This window comes from Oncorhynchus kisutch, linkage group LG8 (genome assembly GCF_002021735.2).
Source record: "Oncorhynchus kisutch isolate 150728-3 linkage group LG8, Okis_V2, whole genome shotgun sequence".
Lineage (NCBI taxonomy): Eukaryota > Metazoa > Chordata > Actinopteri > Salmoniformes > Salmonidae > Oncorhynchus > Oncorhynchus kisutch.
The window spans coordinates 78,103,609-78,124,503 of record NC_034181.2 but is presented as its reverse complement, the minus strand read 5'-3'; positions in this window follow the sequence as shown (position 1 = coordinate 78,124,503).

The window sequence follows — 20,895 nt, the reverse complement described above, 5'->3', positions numbered from 1 at the left end:
TACCTGTGGGAAGTAGAATCTGTAGTCATGAAAACCTTTACTATACCTGTGGGAAGTAGAATCTGTAGTCATGAAAACCTTTACTATACCTGTGGGAAGTAGAATCTGTAGTCAAGAAAACCTTTAGTATACCAGTGGGAAGTAGAATCTGTAGTCAAGAAAACCTTTAGTATACCGGAGGGAAGTAGAATCTGTAGTCAAGAAAACCTTTACTATACCTGTGGGAAGTAGAATCTGTAGTCAAGAAAACCTTTAGTATACCGGAGGGAAGTAGAATCTGTAGTCAAGAAAACCTTTACTATACCTGTGGGAAGTAGAATCTGTAGTCAAGAAAACCTTTAGTATACCGGAGGGAAGTAGAATCTGTAGTCAAGAAAACCTTTAGTATACCGGTGGGAAGTAGAATCTGTAGTCAAGAAAACCTTTAGTATACCGGTGGGAAGTAGAATCTGTAGTCAAGAAAACCTTTTTCTAGGCCCTTTACTCTGCTACATGGTTCTAGGTTTGGTTGATCACACCTCTAATACGGGAAGCTTACATAAAAACAAATTCAATTTTCAACATTTAAATGCAGAGTATGTAGCTCTCTGTCAGGACGGTCATCAGGTCCCTGCTAAGGCTTTCCGACCACAATTTAATAACAACATATCTGTGCGAGAATTTTACAATGTATTCCTGGTAAAGATCTCTCTTTACCTATTGACAGAAATTATTTTGCAGAGGGTTACACATTGTATGCTTTCAATTTATCACCTGATGATGATATCTCAGGAAATCTGTCTGTGGTGTCCCAAGGTAACCTCAGGCTGGAAATGCGTTTCCGTACACCTTTAGCCTGTACAGTCAGTATGATTGTTTATGCATGCTCTGATTCAATCTTGGAAGTGAATGGCTGAAGACAAGTCTTTGTGGATTATTATTGATTAAGGATCTTTGAGCAAAGACATGAATACCCAAGAGCTAGAAGGTCTCATGAGCCATTTGATTGGAAAACACTTTTATGGAGTATGAGCTTGTGATGAACTACCTATTGAGAAACGGCAGGAGCGACCAGCCATTTTATTGTCAATACCCATCCTAAACACATGCCGGTGAACATTGGCTAGCTGTTACATTAGAAGATGAAGGAGGAAGAAAAATCTCAACTTTGTTTTATAACTACGGCTTTTCCAGCATTTTCAAATTTCCCCCCATCTATTAAACAGTTTTCGACCAAAAATGGATCAAAGATCTACTACAGCATCAAACAAGTACAAGATGACCTTTCCACTACATGTGGTCAACACTGTGTTTTCTACCTCTACCACAGAGTCCCGGGAGTTTCTTTTGAAGATGTTATGTCTCTTTATAATGATGACTTAAGAAGTAATGATAACCCCTGAACTTCTCCGGACCTTTTCCTAATCCTGATCTCTCAGGGTGGTTAGACTTTTGAATGACTATGATTCAATTCAATACATTTTATTTGAAAAAATGATACAATTTAACATTTGTGACATTCATGAAACATTTGACGTGAGCATACGCCTTGATTACAGGCTCTTAGGACACATACTTGAACACTTTTCATATTTTCTAACAAAACAATCTACGAAAATATGAAAAGTGTTCAAGTATGTGTCCCAAGAGTCTATCCAACTCTTGTTGAGGCACCAAGTACATTTTATTTGCCATCACACTCTGTGTTCAACCCCCACGTCTGGCAGCAATAAGGCTGGTGATGAAGGGCACGGCTATACTTAGTAAAGGTAGAATAAAACCGCCAGACTGTTGTATGTTATGTATTTTCTTTTGAAGACTGGCCCTTTTATTGGCAAAGAGTTTGATCGCGGTCTTTTGTTTCTTAAATGTTTAAATTGGGTCAGGGTGAGTGGAATGAGGCCTTTGAGAAGATTCAAAGCAATCTCACATAGGGATAATATGAGATCTGAAGAACAGTGACCCAAGATGGCCTTCCGTTCTTTAGGGGTAGCCCCAACTAGGGTTCTCAAGAGCAGTAGATTTCTTTTTAAACCGTCGGCCACTCCCACGGAAAAAAGCCTGTTCGGAGCCTCAGGTGTTCTGGAGTATTTGATTTTAAATCCATGATTAAATAAGAAAATGGCGCTTTGGTAGCGTCCTCATAACTCTCCATAAAGTAGGATTTCCTTTTAGGATACATCTGCTGAGCTAGAGTGTTTATTTGTAGTTTGTCTCTAGGGTTTTTGAAAACCATGTAATTGGCGTTCAAACTAATGGTACGGCTATTTTTACCTTGGTGAAACCAAGTAAAGCACGGACAGGTTTCGATGGTGACTATATTGTGTAAAAGCTCGGGCAATTTCAGGATGTTAACTACTGGCAAATAGCATGTCGTCCAAAACCATCAGATTGTTTTTATGAAGAGGTAAAAGTTCACCATCAGACAGGGATGCGGGTATTCCTTCAACAAACTTGATTTTTATTTTCTTCAACAGCTCATCATACAAAGGTTGATAACATGAATAACACAACACAATATTGTCAGGTTTCTGAGATAAACATGTTCAGAATTCTCTAAAATACTTTTTACAAAACAAGTTTTACCGCTGTTGGATGGGCCGGCGATTAAATGCTGTAAATGGTAGTTGCAACCTGGGATCAAAACCTTCTACAGCAGCCATTATATCTAAGGTTTAAGACACACGGGGCTTGTAACATAAGTCAGTAACCAAAGGGCAAGGTGGTCTATGACAAGATATTGCTTTTAGTAAGTGGGGCATTGCATAGATGGAAACCCTTTTTATCCCTAACAATCTTTTTATAGAAGTTCAATTCAATTCACTATTCCGGTCATTTATGAACCCCTCGACCAAGCATATGATTGATTCTAAGTTTACACGCGGGGCATTTTCATAGTTTTGAGTCACGCCTTTGGTACAGTTGTGTACGCTATCGCCCGCCCTGCTAATCGGGCTCTCTCTGAACTACATTATGCTTTCATTATTTTGTAGAAAACCTTTATTGACCTTATTGTCGAATACATGTAAAACTAAGTATATGTTGTTTTCTAGAGTGTACATATGAGTTTGTTAATTAAGATGCCGAATATAAAAAGGGTCTTCTTCTATAGAAATAGGTCAGGCCTCTTGCTTAATAGTACAAAGCAGATCATTCAATCTTTGTTCTTACTGGTTCTAGATTATGTTGAAATAATATATATGGATGCAGCTGCCCCTTCATTAAAGCCTTTAAATGCATTTGACCATAGAGCACTTTGTTTTATTATGGGTACAGGTTCAGTACACAACCTTACATTCTCTATCCTAAAGTAGGCTGCCCGTCTTTGAGGTCAAGTAGGTCAATTCATTGCTCTCTTTGCCTTTATAAAGCTATTTTACATACTGTAAACTCCATCTGTAGCTAACATCTACAATAACCATTGGACGTACGAGTCAGAGTTATCAGACACAGTGTCAGGGATTGCTAACTGGAAATTCCTTTGGTCTCTACAGAGTTAGGTAAATCAGCTCTTTGTCCCTTACATGTGGAATAATCTCCAAGCTTCTCTAAACATTGATGTTTTGGTGTCTCTAGGTTAATCTCTAGACTGCTGAATGAGGCCTGTTACAATTTACTTACAAAACCTTTAAAATGAGTTTGTGAAACCATTCAGTCATGGATGTATGTAAACATATTTAATACGTATTGCTTGTTACAGAAGACTACTGTTGTACATTGAATAGCCATTCATCCCTGTTACACCTTGATGTGATGGTTTTCTATGTATGTACATGTTTATAATCCACATCGTGTGAATAGTGGTTTCCTTAAAGTTATTACCCCCCTAAACCTGAATCTGAAATTACCTTTTTATGATCTTTCTGAACATTATTACTTTGGGTTCTAATCCCCCTCTTTCAGAATGTACCTGTATTCAGAATAGAATGACATGTATACAGAATATATTACAACTATTTGTGTTTTGTTTTAGGGATTGTTCTTTAGTAAATAGGAAACTCACCAGTGTGTTAGTCCGAGAAACATTAATTAGATAGTTGTTTTATGTTTGTGAAACCTTGAAATGTACACAATGAGAAGGGATATTGTAACAACAGTTTTAATGGGGTAATTGTATCAAACATATATCTTTGTATGTTTGAATTAGAGCTCATTTAAAATGTTTTCATCACTGCCTGGTAAACACATTCTTGTAAGTTGGAGCTACTGTACGTGATTATATGGGTCTGCTGTACAGATTTGAGCACTTGACAAGACGTTGACATGTCTGGGTATGTCTCGCCTGTAACATAAAAATAATAATAAAGAGTATGATAATAATGTTATATTATTTTTTATAATAATACAAATCTGTCAATCAACCAAATATATTTCTTAAAACCCCCTTTTGCATCTTCAATAGTTATAACAGCTAATGTTGGATGATCCAAATCATTTATTCCCTTTATTCCCGGTAGCAGCTGGATATCCTATAGACGTTTTCTTTTATAATATTCAAATATATTTATACAAAATATATTCATTAAATCATAAAAAATACATACAATTGACATAAAGACATATTGGAAAATTCGGTTTCAGAATATCTTCATTAAATATTATTTCTACCTCAGAATTGTCATTTAAAGCATTGAAATTATCGGGTTTCAATGTTTTACTATGTATGTCCAGGGCGCCGAATTCCTCCTCGACCAGGTCCTCTCAACATATTGGGCCTTCTGTGTCGGTATACGCCTGGGAGGAGTCTGAAAGAAAAATACATACAAAATAGGGTATGAAAAATAAAATATATATTATATCAAAATGTCAAATACATTTCATATATATTAATATATTAACAATATACACTGCTCAAAAAAATAAAGGGAACACTTAAACAACACAATGTAACTCCAAGTCAATCACATTTCTGTGAAATCAAACTGTCCACTTAGGAAGCAACACTGATTGACAATACATTTCACATGCTGTTGTGCAAATGGAATAGACAACAGGTGGAAATTATAGGCAATTAACAAGACACCCCCAATAAAGGAGTGGTTCTGCAGGTGGTGACCACAGACCACTTCTCAGTTCCTATGCTTCCTGGCTGATGTTTTGGTCACTTTTGAATGCTACCGGTGCTTTCACTCTAGTGGTAGCATGAGACGGAGTCTACAACCCAAACAAGTGGCTCAGGTAGTGCAGCTCATCCAGGATGGCACATCAATGCGAGTTGTGGCAAGAAGGTTAGCTGTGTCTGTCAGCGTAGTACCCAGAGCATGGAGGCGCTACCAGGAGACAGGCCAGTACATCAGGAGACGTGGAGGAGGCAGTAGGAGGGCAACAACCCAGCAGCAGGACCGCTACCTCCGCCTTTGTGCAAGGAGGAGCAGGAGGAGCACTGCCAGAGCCCTGCAAAATTGCCTCCAGCAGGCCACAAATGTGCATGTGTCTGCTCAAACGGTCAGAAACAGACTCCATGAGGGTGGTATGAGGGCCCGATGTCCACAGGTGGGGGTTGTGCTTAAAGCCCAACACCGTGCAGGACGTTTGGCATTTGCCAGAGAACACCAAGATTGGCAAATTCACAGATGAAAGCAGGTTCACATGTGACAGACATGACAGAGTCTGGAGACGCTGTGGAGAACATTCTGCTGCCTGCAACATCCTCCAGCATGACCGGTTTGGCGGTGGGTCAGTCATGGTGTGGGGTGGCATTTCTTTGGGGGGGGGGGCGCACAGCCCTCCATGTGCTCGCCAGAGGTAGCCTGACTGCCATTAGGTACCGAGATGAGATCCTCAGACCCCTTGTGAGACCATATGCTGGCCCTGGGTTCCTCCTAATGCAAGATCATGCTAGACCTCATGTGGCTGGAGTGTGTCAGCAGTTCCTGCAAGAGGAAGGCATTGATGCTATGGACTGGTCTGCCCGTTCCCCAGACCTGAATCCAATTGAGCACATCTGGGACATCATGTCTCGCTCCATCCACCAACGCCACGTTGCACCACAGACTGTCCAGGAGTTGGCGGATGCTTTAGTCCAGATCTGGGAGGAGATCCCTCAGGAGACCATCCGCCACCTCATCAGGAGCATGCCCAGGCATTGTAGGGAGGTCATACAGGCACGTGGAGGCCACACACACTACTGAGCCTCATTTTGACTTGTTTTAATGACATTACATCAAAGTTGGATCAGCCTGTAGTGTGGTTTTCCACTTTAATTTTGAGTGTGACTACAAATCCAGAGCTGCATGGGTTGATAAATTTGATTTCCATTGATACTTTTTGTGTGATTTTGTTGTCAGCACATTCAACTATGTAAAGAAAAAAGTATTTAATAAGAATATTTAATTCATTCAGATCTAGGATGTGTTATTTTAGTGTTCCCTTTATTTTTTTGAGCAGTGTATATATAGTTAAGTTTTTTTGGTGCCTGCCGTTCTGAGGAATCCTATTCTATAGCTATCGTTGGAATCTGAAAAAAACATTTTTTGACATTGTTTTAACATATTCTATCAATTTTTTTTACAACTAATAAAATAAATGTATAACGGGGTCATAATATATCCATAGAGAGCATGTTCTTGAATCCAATCGTTTTCCGACCAGTCGCCCTTCTCGGGCTGTGGTGATTCTGCGCGGTGCACTTGTGCCAAAGTATTGCGATGCGCCTTAGGTGCTAGATTTTATAGCGATTGGCTGGAGGTTCCAGGGGGTGTGTAGCTCTGTGTTAAAGCGCTGCATCTTGGGTTGTTTGGAGTTATGGTAAAGCCGTTTGTACAGAACGGTAGAATATCATCTGTTTCAGCGCCCCCGAAGTCGTTCAGAGGTAGAGTCCATAATGTTTCAGGTATTCTTGTTGGGGTTCTGTCCGCTGTGACCACAAGTGTACACACTTTTTGTTTTAATGTATAAATATTATTACGCATTTTATTTTTGGACTTAGGTCGAAAATAGCTTGATGGTGACGGGCTGAGTAAAGAAGAACCTGGCGCTGTTTGCACCTCTGTTTCCTCATCTAATGTTGGATGATCCAAATCAATTATTCCCGGGAGCAGCTGTGTAAATGTCGGGTATCCTATAGATGTTTTTTAAATAATATTAAAATGTATTTATATGAAATATATACATTTTAACTTTAAAAAATACATAGAATTGACAAAAACATACCTGAAAATCCGATGTCCACCCCTTTTAGAATATCTGTAAAAACCATATATAACAACAGTTTAATATTAGAGAGAGTGAGAGTTCCAAACAGTGCAGTAATTTCGTAATATCAATCACCTTCAAAATTCTCCATGTGTATAGGCTTGCAGAAAGGCTGGAAAATACTTTTCAGATGAGCAGCTGTGTCCTAACGGAGCCAATATATGTAATGAATTTACAGACCAGGGGGATTGTTTGTTATTGACTGGTTTTTGTGTGGAGACAACCTGTGTTCAAATGACCACCTAGTGTTGGTATTGTTTAGAAAAAAACATTGTTTTTAAACCTTAGGGGTGTCTAGACCTATTCTATACTGGTTGGTGGGATTGACTTTTGATCCCCCCCACATCCTCTGGAAAAATGTCTGTTTTGAGAGCCTTATGTGCAAATGACCCCTAATTTTGAATTGTTTCAAGCGCAATTGTTGAGACACACACACACACACACACACCCCACACACGTAACCCCCATGCTCGGGGTAAAACGCCTGTTTGAGAGCCTTATGGGCAAATGACCCCTTAATGTTGAATTGTTTCAAGCACAATTGACGAGACACACACACACACACACGACACACACGACACACACCCCCCGAAAACCCCATTGTTTTGAAACACACACACTCCCGCACACACACGCACGTCTTTCCTGAAGACTTTCTCCAAGACACACACACTTAGAGAAAAAACGGAGATTCCATTCGTTACAGGTGAGATACATTTTTAAAAGCCCTTTTTAAAATTCTAAATCTTTATTACAGACCTTTTAAACATGCTATAATTAGTTAAACAATTTTACAAAGCAACATTTAACCATGCCAGAATGTTTGTATACACATAAAAAAATATATATATATATTTATATATAACGGTTGTATATAACGGTTGTATATATATATATATGGTTGCAGGTTCAACTGCCTCATCTAAAGCCTATTATGTTGGTGTGTTGCTATAGGCCACCAAGTGCTAACAGCCAGTATCTAAATAATGTGTGTGAAATGCTTGTATGTGATGTAAACAGAGAGGACTACTTTCTTGAGGACCTGAATATTGACTGGTTTTCCTCAAACTGTCCACTCAAGAGGAAGCTTCACACTGTAACCAGTGCCTGTAATCTGGTTCAAGTTATTAATTGACCTACCAGGGTGTTTAAAAGCACTACAGGAACAAGATTGTCCACATGTATTGAGCCAAGTTTTACGAATACTGTAGAACTTTGTTCTAAAACTGTATCCGTACCCATTGGATGCAGTGATCACAATATAGTGGCTACATCTAGGAAAGCTAAAGGTCCAAAACCTGGGCCTAAAATATTGAGATCATAGAGATCAATATTTTTTTGTGACTCTGATTAATAAGGAGCATCCAGACGCTGCACTTGATGAATTTTTGAAATTTCTTCACAATTTTTGATGGACACGCACCTATTAAGAAACTGACTGTTAGAACTGTTAAGGCCCCTTGGATTGATGTGGAATTAAACATGTTATGGTTGAAAGAGATGGGGAAAAGGAGTGGCTAATAAATCTGGCTACACATCTGACTGGCCAATTTACTGAAAAAAATGAGAAATTATGTGAATAAACCAAAAGAAAAAGAAACAATGATATAAAGAATGATGGAAAACAACTTTAAATGAAATTATGGGCAGAAAAACTCAATCTTTCATCGAATCAGATGGCTTACTCATCACAAAACCATTTGATGTTGACAATTATTTTAATGATTACTTCATTGGTAAACTAGGCAAACTTAGAAAGGAAATGCGAACAGTGAGCCGTCGTACTCATGCATAAAAAAAACAATAATGAAAGAAAAGCACTGTAAGTTTGAATTTTGTAACGTTAGTGTGGGAGAAGTGGAAAACATATTGATACCCATCAATAATGACAAACCTCCTGGCACTGACAACTCAGATCAAATAAAATTTTATTTGTCACATCCGCCAAATACAACGGGTGTAGACTTTACGGTGAAATGTACAACGGGTGTAGACTTTACAGTGAAATTTCACTATTGTTTTCACTATATATTTTACCTCTTGGGGATGTCATTCGAAAACATAATGTTAACTTTCACTGCTATGCAGATGACACACAGCTGTACATTTCAATGAAACATGGTGAAGCCCCAAAATTGCCCTCGCTAGAAGCATGTGTTTCAGATATAAGGAAGTGAATGGCTGCAAACTTTCTACTTTTAAACTCGGACAAAACAGAGATGCTTGTTCTAGGTCCCAAGAAACATAGAGATCTTCTGTTGAATCTGACAATTAATCTTAATGGTTGTACAGTCGTCTCAAATACAACTGTGAAGGACCTCGGCATTACTCTGGAACCTGATCTCTTTTGAAGAACATATCAAGACCATTTCAAGGACAGCTTTTTTCCATCTACGTAACATTGCAAAAATCAGAAACTTTCTGTCCAAAAATGGCGCAGAAAAATTAATCCATGCTTTTGTCACTTCTAGGTTAGACTACTGCAATAGTCTACTTTCCGGCTACCATGAAAAAGCACTAAATAAACTTCAGTTAGTGCTAAATACGGCTGCTAGAATCCTGACTAGAACCAAAACATTTGATCATATTACTCCAGTGCTAGCCTCCCTACACTGGCTTCCTGTCAAGGCAAGGGCTGATTTCAAGGTTTTACTGCTAACCTACAAAGCATTACATGGGCTTTCTCCTACCTATCTCTCTGATTTGGTCCTGCCGTACATACGTACGCTACGGTCACAAGATGCAGGCGTCCTAATTGTCCCTAGAATTTCTAAGCAAACAGCTGGAGGCAGGGCTTTCTCCTATAGAGCTCCATATTTATGGAATGGTCTGCCTACCCATGTGAGAGACCTTTAAGTCTTTACTGAAGACTCATCTCTTCAGTGGGTCATATGATTGAGTGTAGTCTGGCCCAGGAATGGGAAGGTGAACGGAAAGGCTCTGGAGCAACGAACCGCCCTTGCTGTCTCTGCCTGGCTGGTTCCCCTCTTTCCACTGGGATTCTCTGCCTCTAACCCTATTACAGGGGCTGAGTCACTGGCTTACTGGGGCTCTTTCATACCGTCCCTAGGAGGGGTGCGTCACTTGAGTGGGTTGAGTCACTGATGTGATCTTCCTGTCTGGGATGGCGCCCCCTTGGGTTGTGCCGTGGCGGAGATCTTTGTGGGCTATACTCGGCCTTGTCTCAGGATGGTAAGTTGGTGGTTGAAGATATCCCTCTAGTGGTGTGGGGGCTGTGCTTTGGCAAAGTGGGTGGGGTTAAATCCTTCCTGTTTGGCCCTGTCCGGGGGTGTCCTTGGATGGGGCCACAGTGTCTCCTGACCCCTCCTGTCTCAGCCTCCAGTATTTATGCTGCAGTAGTTTATGTGTCGGGGGGCTAGGGTCAGTTTGTTATATCTGGAGTACTTCTCCTGTCCTATTCGGTGTCCTGTGTGAATTTAAGTGTGCTCTCTCTAATTCTCTCTTTCTTTCTCTCTCTCGGAGGACCATGCCTCAGGACTACCTGACATGAGGACTCCTTGCTGTCCCCAGTCCACCTGGCCGTGCTGCTGCTCCAGTTTCAACTGTTCTGCCTTATTATTGTTGGACCATGCTGGTAATTTATGAACATTTGAACATCTTGGCCATGTTCTGTTATAATCTCCACCCGGCACAGCCAGAAGAGGACTGGCCACCCCACATAGCCTGGTTCCTCTCTAGGTTTCTTCCTAGGTTTTGGCCTTTCTAGGGAGTTTTTCCTAGCCACCGTGCTTCTACACCTGCATTGCTTGCTGTTTGGGGTTTTAGGCTGGGTTTCTGTACAGCACTTTGAGATATCAGCTGATGTACGAAGGGCTATATAAATACATTTGATTTGATTTGAAATGTTTACTTACAAGCCCTTAACCAACAATGCAGTTTTAAGAAAAACACAAAAACAAAAAATAAGAAATGAAAGTAACAAATAAAGATCAGCAGTGGAAAGCTACTGAGGATGGTAGCTGACTCTATGACTATGGCCACTGCTGTCTGTCATATCTTTAATCTGAGTCTAGAAGAAGGTGTTTGCCCTGGAGGGAAGCCAAAGTCATTCCCGCTACCCAAGAGTTGTAAAAAAATAAATTAAATTAAAAGTCCATTACTGGTTGTAACAGCAGACCTATCAGTTTGCTGCCGCTCTTAGCAAACCGCTGGGGGGGAAATTTGTTTGACCAAATACAATGCTATTTCTCTGTAAACAATATGACAGCAGATGTTCAGCATGCTTACGGAGGAGGACACTCAACGTGTACTGCACTGACACAAATAATTGATGATTGGTTAAAAGACATGGATGATAACGATATTGTCGGTGCTGTACTGTTAGATTTCAGTGCCGCCTTCTATATTATTGAGACTAAATTACTTATTGTTACCTTAGATTGTCACGTTCTGACCTCAGTTCCTTTGTTTTGTCTTCTGTTTAAGTATGGTCAGGGCGTGAGTTGGGTGGGTTGTCAATGTTAGTTTGTCTATGATTTTCTATTTTTGTGTTTGGCCTGGTATGGTTCTCAATCAGAGGCAGCTGTCAATCTTGTCCCTGATTGAGAACCATATTTAGGTCGCCTGTTTTCCATTGTGTTTTGTGGGTGGTTGTTTCCTGTTTAGTGCTTTTGTTTCACCTTTCAGGACGTTTTTTTTTGTCGTGTTTGTTGTTTTGTCTAGTGTTGCATATTTAATGAAATAATATGAACACTTACAACGCTGCACCTTGGTCCCCCTCTCTTTCCCCAGACGACAAGAATTACATAGATTGTAAACCTTCATGGTCAAAACATATAGATTCAATGGTTGTAAAGAGGGGAGAGGTCTGTCCATATTAAAGAGGTGCCCTTCTTTTTTGACACCACACTTCAAAGCAAGACATGCAGGCTGTAGTTTTGTCTAATCTTGATTATTGTCCTGTTATGTGGTCAAGCGCTGCATAGGAAGACCTAGTTAAGCTGCAGCTTACACAGAACAGAGCGGCATGTCTTGCTCTTCATTGTAATCAGAGGACTGATATAAATACTATGCAGTCTCTCTTGGCTAAGAGTTGAGGAGAGACTGACTGTGTCACTTCTTTTTATAAGAAACAATGTGTTGAAAATTCAAAATTCTTGGCATAGTCAACGTACACACAGCTCTGACACACACACCTATCCCACCAGACATGCCACCAGGGTTCTTTCACAGTCCCCAAATCCAGAATAAATTCAAGAAAGTGTATAGTATTACATATATAGACACATTATTGCATGGAACTCACTTCCATCTCATATTGCTCACATGAACAGCAAACCTGGTTTTAAAAAACAGATAAAGCAACACCTCACGGCACAACTCCTCTCCCCTATCTGACATAGATAGTTTGTGTTTAGGTATTGAAGTGTAGGCTACATGTGTCGTTTTTAAATTGATGTAGTTCTGTCCTTGAGCTGTTCTTGTCTATTAATGTTCAGTAATATGTCATGTTTCATGCTTTGTGTTGGACCCCAGGAAGAGTAGCAACAGCCAATGGGGATCCTAATAAAATACCAAATACCAAGGAGGCCTGTATCTTTGTAGTGACTGGGTGTATTGATACACCATCCAAAGTGTAATTATTAACTTCACCATGCTCAAAGGGATATTCAGTTTCTGCTTTTTATTACATTTTTACCCATCTACCAATGCCTTTCTTTGCGAGGCATTGGAAAACGTCCCTGATCTTTGTGGTTGAATCTGTGTTTGAAATTCAATGCTGGACTGAGGGACCTTCCAGATAATTGTATGTGTGGGGTACAGAGAGGAGGTAGTCTGTGTAACATTGTTGCATAAAGTTATGGTACCTTATATGTTAACACTGTAACAGTCCTGTGGGAATGATGTTAAAAAACAGCCCTGGACTTTGATCCAGACCGGCCCCCAGAATCAGCCCCATCAGTATACTCCACCTCGGCCGCCCAGCTAATGCACGCATGTACACACACGACCAGCCCCTAATACAGCCACCTAGCTGCTTCACAACCATTGATCACTATTGCAGTACTACTTTAAAAAGGCTGCTGAACACACATGCAAACGCTGCACATTGTTATAAAACTTCTACAGAACACACTGTATTTGTCACGATTGAACTAGCTCGCATCACATGAAGCCTAGAGTAGTGAAAACGAGATTCTAAAATATCCACAATACTCACTGAGACACAGATCTGTCTAACTGATCTGTCTATCTGTCTAACTCCTCAGTAACCATGTCAGTATCTAGGGCCATTAGGATGTCCTCCTCAGTAACCATGTCAGTATCCAGGGCCATTAGGATGTCCTCCTCAGTAACCATGTCAGTATCCAGGGCCATTAGGATGTCCTCCTCGGTAACTATGTCAGTATCCAGGGCCATTAGGATGTCCTCCTCGGTAACCATGTCAGTGTCCAGGGCCATTAGCATGTCCTCCTCGGTAACTATGTCAGTATCCAGGGCCATTAGGATGTCCTCATCAGTAACCATGTCAGTATCCAGGGTCATTATGATGTCCTCCTCGGTAACCATGTCAGTATCCAGGGCCATTAGGATGTCCTCCTCAGTAACCATGTCAGTATCCAGGGTCATTATGATGTCCTCCTCGGTAACCATGAGGATGTCCTTCTCAGTAACCATGTCAATATCCAGGGCCATTAGGATGTCCTCCTCAGTAACCATGTCAGTATCCAGGGCCATTAGGATGTCCTTCTCAGTAACCATGTCAGTATCCAGGGTCATTAGGATGTCCTCCTCGGTAACCATGAGGATGTCCTTCTCAGAAACTATGTCAGTATCCAGGGCCATTAGGATGTCCTTCTCAAATCAAATCAAATTTATTTGTCACATACACATGGTTAGCAGATGTTAATGCGAGTGTAGCGAAATGCTTGTGCTTCTAGTTCCGACAATTCAGTAATAACGAACGAGTAATCTAACTAACAATTCCAAAACTACTACCTTATACACACAAGTGTAAAGGGATAAAGAATATGTACATAAAGATATATGAATGAGTGATGGTACAGAGCGGCATAGGCAAGATGCAGTAGATGGTATCGAGTACAGTATATACATATGATATGAGTAATATAGGGGATGTAAACAAAGTGGCATAGTTTAAAGTGGCTAGTGATACATGTATTACATAAAGATGCAGTAAATGATAGAGTACAGTATATACATATGAGATGAATAATGTAGGGTATGTAAACATTATATTAAGTAGCATTGTTTAAAGTGGCTAGTGATATATTTTACATTAATTCCCATCAATTCCCATTATTGAAGTGGCTGGAGTTGAGTCAGTGTGTTGGCAGCAGCCACTCAACGTTAGTGGTGGCTGTTTAACAGTCTGATGGACTTGAGATAGAAGCTGTTTTTCAGTCTCTCGGTCCCAGCTTTGATGCACCTGTACTGACCTCGCCTTCTGGATGATAGCGGGGTGAACAGGCAGTGGCTCGGGTGGTTGTTGTCCTTGATGATCTTTATGGCCTTCCTGTGACATTGGGTGGTGTAGGTGTCCTGGAGGGCAGGTAGTTTGCCCCCGGTGATGCGTTGTGCAGACCTCACTACTCTCTGGAGAGCCTTACAGTTGTGGGCGGAGCAGTTGCCGTACCAGACGGTGATACAGCCCGACAGGATGCTCTCAATTGTGCATCTGTAGAAGTTTGTGAGTGCTTTTGGTGACAAGCCGAATTTCTTCAGCCTCCTGAGGTTGAAGAGGCGCTGCTGCACCTTCTTCACGATACTGTCTGTGTGGGTGGACCAATTCAGTTTGTCTGTGATGTGTACGCCGAGGAACTTAAAACTTACTACCCTCTCCACTACTGTCCCATCGATGTGGATAGGGGGGTGTTCCCTCTGCTGTTTCCTGAAGTCCACAATCATCTCCTTAAGTTTTGTTGACGTTGAGTGTGAGGTTATTTTCCTGACACCACACTCTGAGGGCCCTCACCTCCTCCCTGTAGGCCGTCTCGCTGTTGTTGGTAATCAAGCCTACCACTGTAGTGTCGTCCGCAAACTTTTTATTTATTTTATTTTTATTTTACCTTTATTTAACCAGGTAGGCAAGTTGAGAACAAGTTCTCATTTACAATTGCGACCTGGCCAAGATAAAGCAAAGCAGTTCGACAGATAAAACGACACAGAGTTACACATGGAGTAAAAACAAACATACAGTCAATAATGCAGTATAAACAAGTCTATATACAATGTGAGGTGAGAAGGGAGGTAAAGGCAAAAAAGGCCATGATGGCAAAGTAAATACAATATAGCAAGTAAAATACTGGAATGGTAGTTTTGCAATGGAAGAATGTGCAAAGTAGAAATAAAAAATAATGGGGTGCAAAGGAGCAAAATAAATAAATAAATTAAAATTAAATACAGTTGGGAAAGAGGTAGTTGTTTGGGCTAAATTATAGGTGGGCTATGTACAGGTGCAGTAATCTGTGAGCTGCTCTGACAGTTGGTGCTTAAAGCTAGTGAGGGAGATAAGTGTTTCCAGTTTCAGAGATTTTTGTAGTTCGTTCCAGTCATTGGCAGCAGAGAACTGGAAGGAGAGGCGGCCAAAGAAAGAATTGGTTTTGGGGGTGACTAGAGAGATATACCTGCTGGAGCGTGTGCTACAGGTGGGAGATGCTATGGTGACCAGCGAGCTGAGATAAGGGGGGACTTTACCTAGCAGGGTCTTGTAGATGACATGGAGCCAGTGGGTTTGGCGACGAGTATGAAGCGAGGGCCAGCCAACGAGAGCGTACAGGTCGCAATGGTGGGTAGTATATGGGGCTTTGGTGATAAAACGGATTGCACTGTGATAGACTGCATCCAATTTGTTGAGTAGGGTATTGGAGGCTATTTTGTAAATGACATCGCCAAAGTCGAGGATTGGTAGGATGGTCAGTTTTACAAGGGTATGTTTGGCAGCATGAGTGAAGGATGCTTTGTTGCGAAATAGGAAGCCAATTCTAGATTTAACTTTGGATTGGAGATGTTTGATATGGGTCTGGAAGGAGAGTTTACAGTCTAACCAGACACCTAAGTATTTGTAGTTGTCCACGTATTCTAAGTCAGAGCCGTCCAGAGTAGTGATGTTGGACAGGCGGGTAGGTGCAGGTAGCGATCGGTTGAAGAGCATGCATTTAGTTTTACTTGTATTTAAGAGCAATTGGAGGCCACGGAAGGAGAGTTGTATGGCATTGAAGCTTGCCTGGAGGGTTGTTAACACAGTGTCCAAAGAAGGGCCGGAAGTATACAGAATGGTGTCGTCTGCGTAGAGGTGGATCAGGGACTCACCAGCAGCAAGAGCGACCTCATTGATGTATACAGAGAAGAGAGTCGGTCCAAGAATTGAACCCTGTGGCACCCCCATAGAGACTGCCAGAGGTCCGGACAGCAGACCCTCCGATTTGACACACTGAACTCTATCAGAGAAGTAGTTGGTGAACCAGGCGAGGCAATCATTTGAGAAACCAAGGCTGTCGAGTCTGCCGATGAGGATATGGTGATTGACAGAGTCGAAAGCCTTGGCCAGATCAATGAATACGGCTGCACAGTAATGTTTCTTATCGATGGCGGTTAAGATATCGTTTAGGACCTTGAGCGTGGCTGAGGTGCACCCATGACCAGCTCTGAAACCGGATTGCATAGCAGAGAAGGTATGGTGAGATTCGAAATGGTCGGTAATCTGTTTGTTGACTTGGCTTTCGAAGACCTTAGAAAGGCACGGTAGGATAGATATAGGTCTGTAGCAGTTTGGGTCAAGAGTGTCCCCCCCTTTGAAGAGGGGGATGACCGCAGCTGCTTTCCAATCTTTGGGAATCTCAGACGACACGAAAGAGAGGTTGAACAGGCTAGTAATAGGGGTGGCAACAATTTCGGCAGATAATTTTAGGAAGAAAGGGTCCAGATTGTCTAGCCCGGCTGATTTGTAGGGGTCCAGATTTTGCAGCTCTTTCAGAACATCAGCTGAATGGATTTGGGAGAAGGAGAAATGGGGAAGGCTTGGGCGAGTTGCTGTTGGGGGTGCAGTGCTGTTGTCCGGGGTAGGAGTAGCCAGGTGGAAAGCATGGCCAGCCGTAGAAAAATGCTTATTGAAATTCTCAATTATGGTGGATTTATCAGTGGTGACAGTGTTTCCTATCTTCAGTGCAGTGGGCAGCTGGGAGGAGGTGTTCTTATTCTCCATGGACTTTACAGTGTCCCAGAACTTTTTTGAGTTAGTGTTGCAGGAAGCAAATTTCTGCTTGAAAAAGCTAGCCTTGGCTTTTCTAACTGCCTGTGTATAATGATTTCTAGCTTCCCTGAACAGCTGCATATCACGGGGGCTGTTCGATGCTAATGCAGAACGCCATAGGATGTTTTTGTGTTGGTTAAGGGCAGTCAGGTCTGGGGAGAACCAAGGGCTATATCTGTTCCTGGTTCTACATTTCTTAAATGGGGCATGTTTATTTAAGATGGTTAGGAAGGCATTTTTAAAAAATATCCAGGCATCCTCTACTGACGGGATGAGATCAATATCCTTCCAGGATACCCCGGCCAGGTCGATTAGAAAGGCCTGCTCGCAGAAGTGTTTCAGGGAGCGTTTTACAGTGATGAGTGGAGGTCGTTTGACCGCTGACCCATTACGGATGCAGGCAATGAGGCAGTGATCGCTGAGATCTTGGTTGAAGACAGCAGAGGTGTATTTAGAGGGGAAGTTGGTTAGGATGATATCTATGAGGGTGCCCGTGTTTAAGGTTTTGGGGAGGTACCTGGTAGGTTCATTGATTATTTGTGTGAGATTGAGGGCATCAAGTTTAGATTGTAGGATGGCTGGGGTGTTAAGCATGTTCCAGTTTAGGTCGCCTAGCAGCACGAACTCTGAAGATAGATGGGGGGCAATCAGTTCACATATGGTGTCCAGAGCACAGCTGGGGGCAGAGGGTGGTCTATAGCAGGCGGCAACGGTGAGAGACTTGTTTTTAGAGAGGTGGATTTTTAAAAGTAGAAGTTCGAATTGTTTGGGTACAGACCTGGATAGTAGGACAGAACTCTGCAGGCTATCTTTGCAGTAGATTGCAACACCGCCCCCTTTGGCAGTTCTATCTTGTCTGAAAATGTTGTAGTTTGGAATTAAAATGTCTGAGTTTTTGGTGGTCTTCCTAAGCCAGGATTCAGACACAGCTAGAACATCCGGGTTGGCAGAGTGTGCTAAAGCAGTGAATAGAACAAACTTAGGGAGGAGGCTTCTAATGTTAACATGCATGAAACCAAGGCTATTACGGTTACAGAAGTCGTCAAAAGAGAGCGCCTGGGGAATAGGAGTGGAGCTAGGCACTGCAGGGCCTGGATTCACCTCTACATCGCCAGAGGAACATAGGAGGAGTAGAATAAGGGTACGGCTAAAAGCTATGAGAATTGGTCGTCTAGAACGTCTGGAACATAGAGTAAAAGGAGGTTTCTGGGGGCGATAAAATAGCATCAAGGTATAATGTACAGACAAATGTATGGTAGGATGTGAATACAGTGGAGGTAAACCTAGGTATTGAGTGATGAAGAGAGAGATATTGTCTCTAGAAACATCGTTGAAACCAGGAGATGTCATTGCATGTGTGGGTGGTGGAACTAATAGGTTGGATAAGGTATAGTGAGCAGGACTAGAGGCTCTACAGTGAAATAAGCCAATAAACACTAACCAGAACAGAAATGGACAAGACATATTGACATTAAGGAGAGGCATGCTTAGTCGAGTGATCAAAAGGGTCCGGTGAGTGGAGAGGTTGGTTGGTGATTTAGACAGCTAGCCAGGCATCGGTAGCAAGCTAGCATAGGATGGAGGTCTGTTGTTAGCCACCTCCTGCGCTCCGTCAGTAGATTAGTGGGGTTCCGTGTGGTAGAGGGGATCAATCCAAATCACACAACAACAACAAAAATAAAAACAATAGATATAGTTATAGAGGCCCAAGAAGAAAACATAATAATAATAATAAAAAATAAAAAAAATTGTCCGATTGTCTATTCAGATAGCAGCCGGTAAGACAGCTAACGGTTAGCAGGCCGCAGATGGGCGTTCAGGTAACGTCGCGACGGAGGAGCCAGCCGAATAACCCCTTCGGGTAGATAACGTCGGCAGTCCAGTTGTGAAGGCCCGGTGGGGCTCCGCGAAGGCAGCAAAACGGGTCCGGATAGGCGACTGCAGCCCAGGTGCGATTGATGGAACTCAGGAGTGATTGACGGAGCTTGCTAGCTCCGGAACAATTGATGTTTGCTCCGGAATCGACGAAGGCCGATAGTCACACGGATAGCAGCTAGCTAGCTGTGAGATCCGGGCATGAATGTCCAGAGAGCAGTCGAAATCCAGGGACATGGAGAGAAAAATTGGTCCGGTATGCTCCGCTCCGAGCCGCGCTGCGCCGTACAGAACTGGCGATAGACTTTCGAGCCAAAGGATAGCCGATGACCACAAACCGTGGTTAGCTGAACACCAACGACTTACCAGTAAAGGAGCCAACTAGCTTCTGAACTAGCTTCTGGATTAGCTTCTGGCTAGTTTCAGGCTAGCTTCTTGGAGTTTCTGGCTAGCTTCTTGGAGGATTACAGATCTGAGGTAAATAATACTTTTTTATAAATATACATTGGTGAGGCGGGTTGCAGGAGAGAGTTTTGAAGATGAGTTGATGGAAAATAAAAATAAAATGTATGTGAAAAAGTTGTAAATATATATATATATACAGGACACGACAAGACGAGGACAAAAGACGTCTGAACTGCTATGCCACCTTGGAGACTTGATGATTGAGTTGGAGGCGTGCGTGGCCACGCAGTCGTGGGTGAACAGGGAGTACAGGAGAGGGCTCAGAACGCACCCTTGTGGGGCCCCAGTGTTGAGGATCAGCGGGGTGGAGATGTTGTTACCTACCCTCACCACCTGGGGGCGGCCCGACAGGAAGTCCAGTCCCCAGTTGCACAGGGCAGGGTCGAGACCCAGGGTCTCGAGCTTGATGACGAGTTTGGAGGGTACTATGGTGTTAAAAGCTGAGCTGTAGTCGATGAACAGCATTCTCACATAGGTATTCCTCTTGTCCAGATGGGTTAGGGCAGTGTGCAGTGTGGTTGAGATTGCATCGTCTGTGGACCTATTTGGGCGGTAAGCAAATTGGAGTGGGTCTAGGGTGTCAGGTAGGGTGGAGGTGATATGGTCCTTGACTAGTCTCTCAAAGCACGTCATGATGGTGGAAGTGAATGCTACGGGGCGGTAGTTGTTTAGCTCAGTTACCTTAGCTTTCTTGGGAACAGGAACAATGGTGGCCCTCTTGAAGCATGTGGGAACAGCAGACTGGGATAAGAATTGATTGAATATGTCCGTAAACACTCCAGCCAGCTGGTCTGCGCATGCTCTGAAGGCGCGACTGGGGATGCCGTCTGGGCCTGCAGCCTTGCGAGGGTTAACACGTTTAAATATTTTACTCACCTCGGCTGCAGTGAAGGAGAGTCCGCATGTTTTGGTTGCGGGCCGTGTCAGTGGCACTGTATTGTCCTCAAAGTTATTTAGTCTGCCTGGGAGCAAGACATCCTGGTCTGTGACTGGGCTGGTTTTCTTTTTGTAATCCGTGATTGACTGTAGACCCTGCCACATACCTCGTGTCTGAGCCGTTGAATTGGGATTCTACTTTGTCTCTATACTGACGCTTAGCTTGTTTGATTGCCTTGCGGAGGGAATAGCTACACTGTTTGTATTCGGTC